The sequence below is a fragment of the Oryctolagus cuniculus genome, chromosome 3 (assembly GCF_964237555.1).
Source record: "Oryctolagus cuniculus chromosome 3, mOryCun1.1, whole genome shotgun sequence".
NCBI lineage: Eukaryota > Metazoa > Chordata > Mammalia > Lagomorpha > Leporidae > Oryctolagus > Oryctolagus cuniculus.
The window spans coordinates 122,998,580-123,008,513 of record NC_091434.1 but is presented as its reverse complement, the minus strand read 5'-3'; positions in this window follow the sequence as shown (position 1 = coordinate 123,008,513).

The following is a 9,934-nucleotide window of genomic DNA, read 5'->3' as shown; positions in this document are numbered from 1 at the left end:
TGTTCCTCAACAGAAAAGAGAGTATTCTTACATAGGACATCTTCTACCAGAATATGTCACTAGTCAAAAATAAATAAATAAATAAGTGTGATCACACAAGCAGGTATGAATATGTCAAGTCATTAATATTGGCTTCCATGCAGCAAATTGCTTGTCATGCTTCGTTTATGCTCATTTATGACTCAACTGGAGTATTTGCCAAGAGATGCCATAAATATACTTTACACAGCTCTCTGGAAGCTTTCATCTCCTGTCTCAAAAGAGTCTGACACAGGTGCTTGAGCCCAGGCAGAGGAAAGCAGAGCAGGGTGGGAGAGGAAGCCTGAGGGGTGGAGCCAGAAAGCAGGGAAAGATTGTCTACTTTATAGCAGGAGCTATAAAAATTCATGAGTTTGAAGCAGGCTTGGATTTATGCATTGAGACAATTTTGTTAAACTAAATGAAAGCTAATCTGTTGTAAATCTTTTGAGTTTTCAGTGGTTCTACAGAAATTTATTTACAGTAACTGAGCATAAGAGGAAACATAATGGACATGCTGGCCCTGATGCATCTGAGGCTGCTGTGCACATGAGAAAGAGGTCTACCTACATTTAGAAGGGTTTGCCTCTGGAGGCATCTGTTAGCTGTGTATTCTGACCATGCAATGGATTGAACTGGTCTCCCATCCCAACGTTGCAGACATGGCCTGCATGAGGTTGCTTTTCTATGCCACTTTACTTATGTGCCTAAGTCTTTAAACATTCTTCTAAGGTGGATCTCCTGCCCTATCTCTGATCTGAGCCAGGAGTTCATCCACCAGTGACCTGCTGACAGACAAAAGCAATCACACTACAGACACCTGCTAGGTAAGCTGTTCTATGCCTCTCACAGTTATTCTTGACATCTCACTCCCAACCCCATCTTTGTCTGACCCTGGCACCCAAGATCTTTCACTCAAAAACCCTCTGATTGAGCTGAATTTTGTGAACTCCCTGAAATCAATTTATTAAGCCATTGATAGCCAATAGAATCCAAGCATGAAATCATTTGGTCTAACTTTTCTATTGCCACTTTTCACTGCAAACTCCCTTCTTGTCTTTCAGTGACATTCTGTGCAGATTTCACAGGCATCAGTCACTTTTGGTTATTGAAAATTAGCATAATCTGAACTTCTTCCCTTACATCAGATGACAAATGTTCTTTTCCCCATTTGAACCACTCATCTGGCCACAGAAATGCAGAATGGGGATGGGGAGAGAGGTTGATTTCTTCACTCCTGCTCCCTTTGCTCTGCAGAAGGCTGAGAGAGCTGGCAGCAATCATCCTGACTTACTGCTAGAGGGTTCCATCCTCTGGAGGCCTCCGCTCTTCACTGGACCCTAAGGATGGTGTCCACAGTCTTCTTGGGTCTGTGCTAATCCTTTTCCCAGCTCTTTCCATTGATGATGACTCTCTCTGGTTCCTGCCAGTGTCCTACCCCAATGCCTCATCTATTGGTGGGGTTCCTCTGCTCCATGCCATGGAGGCAGCTCCAGGGATACAGCCCTCCCCCACTCTGGGATGCATCGGGGGAGCTGGTGCTGTCAAGGCCCCTGCATCTCCCCTGCACACCTGGTTCTCAGCCAACTTGCCTGTTTCTCTGCATGTGCTGCAGTCTCTTCTGTGTTTCACCAACTGCTCCACTATCTCGGAACTCCCAGAATTTTTCCCCAAGGCTGAGTGCTAATTTCCCTTCAGACAAAGCACAACACTGGGTCTACAGATAGGCTGGCAATCATCTTTGAACATTCCACTCACCCTTATGGGATCAGTGGTTCCCTGAATTCACACAGCATGCTGAATTCTCTTCCATTTAATTAGGGATCATTTTGTAATATGTTTGTCACTTTGTCCACCTTCCCAAGTAAACTGCCTTCCTTGAGGATAAGGACGAATCATGTATAATATTGTCATTTAGCTCTAACCATGCATGCAGGACAGTTCCAGATACGTAGTCACTCATTATTCATTTCTTGAGTGAATAAATGAACAAATCACGTGTGTAGTAACCTCCAAAGAAATGAACAAAGCTACTTGGATTCAGCTTGAAATCAAGATGAATTTTTGGTCCAAAAAGGTGAAGAATAACACTAGGGTAAGTAAAGACTGAAACCAGGCACTCAATGTGAACGAGTGAAATGGACTGCACACTAGACAATGAGGAACAGTGGAGATCATTGCCACTAAAGTGAGCATGAGCTATGCCCAGAGGCAACCACTCTCTGGCCCTGGCTAGTATGGCGTTGAGGAAATGTGATCCCAGAATTGCTAGGTCTGATTTAATAGAAGATATAGGTGGGTTTTAAGGTGCATTTTGTGGATTTTAAAAAAAAATGCATTGCCTTTGTGAGCTAGATCTGACCTGTGCACTCATTTTGTGCCTGTGATGTAAATATTTGTTAAAAACCATGCAACTGAGCAAACAATGGTTGCCTATGGTAAGACTGGTCACCTATGGGGACAGAACTGGCTGAAAATTCTCCATGAATGCAGTTCAGGAAACTTAAAGGGGATAAGGGGATTCCGACTTTTTTTTTTTTTTTTTTGGACAGGCAGAGTTAGACAGTCAGAGAGAGAGAGACAGAAGGTCTTCCTTTTTCCATTGGTTCACCCCCAAAGTGGCCACCACAGCTGGTGTGTTGCAGCCAGCGCATTGCGCCAATCTGAAGCCAGTAGCCAGACGCTTCCTCCTGGTCTCCCTTGCAGGTGCAGGGCCCAAGGACCTGGGCCATCCTCCACTGCACTCCTGGGCCACAGCAGAGAGCTGGACTGGAAGAGGAGCAACCGGGACAGAATCCAGCGCCCCAACCAGAACTAGAACCCAGGGTGCCGGCACCACAGGCGGAGGATTAGCCTAGTGAGCCGCAGCGCCGGCCGGGAATCCGACATTTTTGTCAACAACTCTTAGTTCTAGAGTTCACAATCAGCCCAAAAAGAATATGTTCATAAAGGATCCATGTCTTTGAAATCACATTTATTTTCACTTCCCATTAGACTCTGGGCAACTGACACATAGAAAGGATTTTCACCAGGGCCAACTCCTCCCATGGAGTGCCTCCCTAGGGAGGTCCTCCCATGAGTAGAACACCATGGTTTTTCTCCTTGGCTATGATTGGCTGGAGAAGGAATTACAATCAGCTTAAACAATAGGGGCACACTCCATGAGCAGAGATTAGTGTGACACTTGTCCAGTTAGACCCCTAGTTACGCTGTGACAACCCAAACCACCCAAACCATAGTGTCCCTCTTGGACACTATGAAAGTGTCATCCATCCAGATAACCCAGGAAGACACAGCCCATTCCTGCTCTCAAGGGCCATGTAAAATGATCTGTTCCCCTGAGTTGCTGCAGAATCTTCACCCAAACATGCACAGTCCTCAGGACTCCCCATGCTTGGAAATAACAGAAGGACAGGCCATGTGAAGATGGGGGGCTTTCCGTAGCTCCTCATTTCTCAGGGTCCCCAGACTTAGGGCTACAGGTAAACATGTGAACTCCAGATAAATTCCATGCAACTGGGATATGAGCTTGGCTCTTATGACCTTAACTTCAGTTATTCCCTTTCATCTAGCTGTAATCCCATAACAGAGCTGCCCACATGTGTAGAAGAGGACTTACCAGCAGGTGAGACCCTATAGATTTATGAGCTGAAAAGTGTATGAAGGACAACAGTCTTGGTATATTTTTCCCATCCAAAATTTGTCAGGAAAGCACAATAGGAAGTACCAGGGGGTGACAAGGTTGAAGGTGTCAGGTCTGGTTTGTCCTGATGGCTCCTCCTTCCTACATGATACCTTCAACGCATTGGTCATTTTTATCTCATTTAGGTCCTTTAGGTCCTATTCCAAGTCCAGTAGAGTAGATGGAAAACATTTTGCACACTTCCTGTGGCCAGAGTAAGGCTCGTAACCTTTTATACTAAGTTTTATTTTCTGCAAAACAGGGCAATTTAACCCCCGAGCTGCCAATATTGACATAATATTATATTAATATATTCTTATGCATGGGAATGTACATTTATTTCAACATCAATTGTTAAAAAGCCTGTATTTTCTCCACTGTGTTACCTCTTTTCCTTCACCAATGATCAGCTGACTATATATGTGGGTGCTTAGTTTTGTTCCATCCATTTGTCTATTTTATACCTATCATCTTGATTACTACAACTTCACTGTAAGTCTTAAAAGTAGGGTACTATCAGTCTTCCAATCTTTTCTCCTTCAATATTATGTCAGCTTGTTAATATTAATATAATATTATGTGCTACAAAATCCAACCTTTACCTCCAGTCCCAAGTCTGCCATTTCCTGAAGAATTAGCTCAAAAGAGACTTAAAGTTTTCCCCATCCAGATGGGCACCCAGACATGCTGGGTAATTGGCTGAGTTCCCCTTTGAGCCCCCTGAACTACATTCATGGAGAAGGCCAGCCAGCTCCACCTCCACAGGCAACTGTTCTTAGTACCAAAGAGAACAGGGCAATTGGCCTCCAGGTGTTAGATCTGAAAGCATCAGACATGCCTCAGCTCCAAGGAAGATTGTGCTGGAAACATACCTCCCATGTCCTACTCTGCCTGTGCATGTGTGGGACTCACACATACAAAATCCACTACCTCCTTCCTCAGCACTCAGTGGACAACAGCGGAGGGCTTGGCAGGATACCCCAGCATTTCTGAAATGAGGTGATCTTTTGGGTGAAGAGGTCTCTAAAGTCAATGAAGAAAGAGCTTGTTTCTGAAACAACAAAGATCAACTCAAAACCCAAGCATCCAGTGGAAGAAATGTCCTGAAATAAACATTCCCACAGGAGGCCAGCACTGAAACTCCCAAGTCACACTCAGGCATAGGAACCAATGGACTTCCCGAGGACATAATTAGGTGGTGATGGGACTGGCGCTATGGCATAGAAGGTAAATCCATCGCCTGCAGTCCTGGCATCCCATATGGGCACTGGTCCGAGTCCCAGCTGCTCTACTTCCAACCCAGCTCCTTGCTATGGCCTGGGAAAGCATCAGAAGATGGCCCAAGTCCCTGGGCCTCTGCACCCATGTGGGAGACCCAGAAGAAGCTCCTGGCTCCTGACTTTAGATCGGCACAGCTCTGGCCGTTACGGCCATCTGGGGAGAGAACCAGTGGATGGAAGACCATCTCTCTCTCTCTCTCTCTCTCTCTCTCTCTCTCTCTCTCTCCCCGCCTCTCCTTCTCTCTGAGTATAACTCTGACTTTCAAATAAATACATAAATATTTAAAATAAAAAAAAATTACATGTTGAGGCCACAGACCTCAGCCCCGGCAGGAGCAGTTCATGAAAGGCATTTATCCAGAACCATCACTCCGCTTAAGCTCTGCCAGAGATGTGCCTGCCTGCTTCGATGTGGGCAAAGGGAGAAGACAAATTAATATTAATCAAATTCCAGCAATAAGCCATGCTTTATATCTGTTCCTACACTATCTTTAACTGTTCTGCAAAATAGATATCAATATCTCATGTGCGCTGACTACATGAAAATTAAATTAAAATAAACTGAAGTCTCATAGGCACATGTTGTATGCAGTGTCATGGAAAAGGACTTTCAGATTTGTTTTATTTATTTATTTGAGGTAAAGTTACAGAGAGAGAGACAGACAGAGAGAGGGATATCTTCCATGTACTGGGTCATTCCCTAAATGGTCACAGCAGCTGGGGCTGAGCAAGGCTGAAACCAGGGGCCAGGACCTCCATTCAGGTCTCCCACATGAATGCAGGGGCAAAAGCACTTGGGCCATCTTCCATTGCCTTCCCAGGCTCATTAGCAGGGAGTTGGATCAGAGGTGCAATAACAAGGACTCAAACCAGTGCCCATATGGAATGTTGGCGTCACAGGAAGCAGCTTAACCAGAGATGCCATAGTGACAGCACCAGGTCTCAGCTTTAGGAATGGAGTAAAGGAGTTCGGGGGTTGTGGAAAGGATACTCTGAGGGTACAGGGAGGCAGAGAGTGGCAGTGTTTGCCGAGGGGAGGAAGACATGACTGCAATGCAAAGGGATGGAAATGCATTCTACTCTCTAGAAGAAAAGAAGAGTTTAAGAAGCCCCCACATGAGACCCTTCAGTCTCTCTCACACAGCAGAGGGCTCTTGAAGGAAAGGAGAGTTTCCCAGATCGCAGGGCCCTGAGTGAATGCTGAGTTAATTCATTATTTCAATGTCCTTTTGTGGTTAGGATACTTTTTTTTTTTTTTTGATAGGCAGAGTTAGACAGTGAGAGACAGAGAGACAGAGAGAAAGGTCTTCCTTCCATTGGTTCACCCCCCAAGTGGCTGCCACAGCCGGCACGCTGCTGCCGGTGTGCTGCGCTGATCTGAAGCCAGTAGCCAGACGCTTCCTTCTGGTCTCCCATGCGGGTGCAGGGCCCAAGCACCTGGGCCATCCTCCACTGTACTCCCTGGCCACAGCAGAGAGCTGGCCTGGAAGAGGGGCAACCGGGACAGAATCTGGCGCCCCGACCGGGACTAGAACCCGGGGTGCCAGTGCCGCAGGCGGAGGATTAGCCTAGTCAGCTTGAGCTGTATATCAGATGGGACCAAGAGTCCTTAGAAAGAGTTGGGTCGGTATGCAAAGCTGACTGCATTTCTTGCTACAGATTACATTAGGAAATTTATTAGAATTTTTTGTCACCCTTAGTGTATGAGGGTACTTAAAATAATTATGGGAAAACACAATTTAAAAACGAGTTTATATTTGATACAAAAAAATTCGAATCCATGCATAGCGTTTTTGTGTTTTTTAAAGTAAATTTTTCCCTCATTAACACTTTAGTTTTTATTTCGTTTACAATCTTTTTATTTATATAAGGTGAACACAGTTTTTGTATATCATATGTACAGATCTAGGAGCATAGTGATACTTTCCACCCTACCCTCCCTGCCTCCCACCTACACTCCCACTCTTCCTCCTCCTTCCTTTTTTATTCTTTCCTCTTTCTTTACATTGATCTACTCTCAGTTTATTTTGTAGTCATAAGATTAACCCTCCACTAAGTAAAGGATTCAACAAATAGTAAGAAAAAAGAAAAAACACTGTTCTTCAACAGTGGAGACGAGGGCTGTAAACAATAGTCAATTATCAAAATTTTAATTTGCTCATATACATTACACTTTATTATACATATTATATCAGGGAGAACATATGGTATTTGTCTTTTTCACTAAGTATAATGCTTATCAGTTGCATCCATTTTGTTGTGAAAGACAGGATTTCATTCATTTTTACAGCTGAGTAGTATTTCAATGGATATACAACATTTTAATAGAGTTTTTCTGAGATTTCTCTGGTGTTTATTTGGGTGCAGAAACTGAAGCCCGGAAGGGTTAGGACACCATCCAAGGTCACAGCCACAACGAGAGGCCCCCACCGCCCCCATTCCAAATCTATGTCCTTTCCTCATGGCCCCCACAGTCTGAGTTCCCCAGCCCTGGCAATACCTCCCTGCCTCAAAATAACACCGTGTTGACAGACTGAGGTCTGACATGGCACATGAGAAAACAGGAATTGTAAAGGTCAAGTTCACCGTGGAAGTATTCATGATTTACATCTCATTAATCACTGTGCTTCTTTCAAAATGAACTTATCAGGAGACAGGAAGTTGAAGCTATGAGAGGCAGTGGAGCGTGAGAATTCCTACTGATTCCTGTGATGGTTTTGAGAATTCCTACGGATTCCCGTGAAGGTCCTGGTGACAATTCTTTGCCATCAACTGTGTGCCCTGCAGTTCAATCCAATTCTGACACTCACCATGCAGAGTAAGTGCAAACCCATGTGTTACAGTTAAAATTTTTCCTGGGATTTCCAATTGCAAGTTTTGAATGTCCCTAAACCACCCCTACTTCTATCCAACCAGCCACAAACTCAAAAGCACTCTATTTCCACCTGAAATGGGAAGACCGCAATCCACTTCTGATGCTAAACACACAGAATTAGTGTCAGCTCCCATAAAGAGCTTGGAACTTCCTAAGAAGTCCAAGTCCCTTTCAGATGGAAAAAACGATTCTCAGGAGCCACCTGCTTGTATTTTTATCTGTTTTCATTTTATTTGAAAGGCACACACACACACACACACACACACACACACAGAGAGAGAGAGAGAGCGAGAGAGCGAGAGAGAGAGAGAGAGAGAGAGAGAGAAAGAGATCTTCCATGCTCTATATCTCTCCCCAAATGCCTAAAATAGCCAGAACTAGGTCAGGCCAGAGCCAGGAGCCTAGAACTTCACCCAGATCTCTCACACTGGGTGGCAGGTACTCAGGTATGTGAACCATCATCTGCTGCCTCGTAGGATCTACACTAGCAGGAAGCTGAAGCAGAAAAGGTGCCAGGATTGAACCAAGCACTCTGTCCTAGGGTGCAGGCATCCCAAGTCAAGACTTCAGTGTTTGTAGTAAATGCCCATCCACAACCCACATTTCCAGCTGACCAGCTATAAATTGGTGGGTCCCCCCAATCTTTCAGTCTTAGTAATTCACTACAATGACAGAACTCATTGAAAGTGCTATACTTATGACTACGGTCTTACTATAATGGATCCAGAACAGGAACAGCCAAATGAAGAACACATAGGCAAGGTCTCCGGGATAGGCTCATGGAATCAGAGTATATCATACTCTCAGTACACAAAAGCATTGCCACTCAGGGAGCTCCAGTGTAGCTACTTGTACAGAGCTTTTCATGATATAGATATGATTGTGTCAATCATCCTTCCAGCTTCCTGCTGAGACCAGATTCCTGATAATGCATATCACAGAAGGCAACAGTGATAACTCAAAGAACTGTATTCCTGCCACCCATATGGGAGCTCTGGATTGGCTCTCCAGCTCCTGGCTCCAGCCAGGTCCAGTTCCAGCTGTTATAGACATTTGGGAAGTGAATCAACAGATGGGAGCTCTCTTGTCTCTGTCTCTGTCTCTCTCTCTGCATGTCTCCCTGCATCTCAAATAAATTAATAAAAGTAAATGTTCAACAAATAAATCATTGGCCATGTGACTGAACTCAACTGTGTCTGCCCTCCACTCTCAGAGATCAAAAGGCTGGAAGTTCCAATCATGTGTTTTCTCTTTCTAATGACCAAATCCCATCCTGAAACTATGTAGGGACCTCCATAGGTCCTCATGATTTAGCAAAGCAAACGCTCAAGTCTCATAAGAAATACCAATGGTTTTGAAGCTGTGTGCCTGGAACTGTAGTCAAAGAGAAGACTTCTACTTCATTGTGCCATTCTTTGAGATGGAGACAACATAACTGAAGGGAAAAAGGGACACAGAAGGAAAGCCAGAGGCTCTCCAACATGAGCACGCAGTTATGAGTGAAAAACAAATGGTCCCTGCCTGAGTCCAGGGGTTCTAGGATGAGTGAGACAGCCCTAGCTCCACCTTTTGCTGACTGAGGGACTTCAAGTAACTTGCTAATCACTCTGGGTGCATTTTCCACATCTGTTAATAGGCCTACCTTCAAAGTCTTGTTAGGGAGATTTAATAAGATGATCACATAGTTGTGCTTAGAAGAATGTATATCATCATCATCATCATCACCATCATAATTTTCAAAGTGGAGAAGGCAGACAACTTTTCTGTGAAATACTTAATTTCCTATAGAATTAGCATCAGTAACTGAGTCATATTATAGTTATGCTATTTAAATTGTGAGTCATAACTTACAGATGAGTCATAAAATCAAGTTATGGATTGACACCAGTATTCTTGAAGACTAAAAGAGAATAAATAGAATAGGCAACAACAGAAAGCTTTGCTTTCTAAAAATTTGGCATCCACTGCATATATGCATATATATGTATGTATGTATATATATATGCGTGTATGTGTGTATATACACACGCACACATGTTTGGGTTCCACACATATATAGAACAGATATGTTTTACTGGG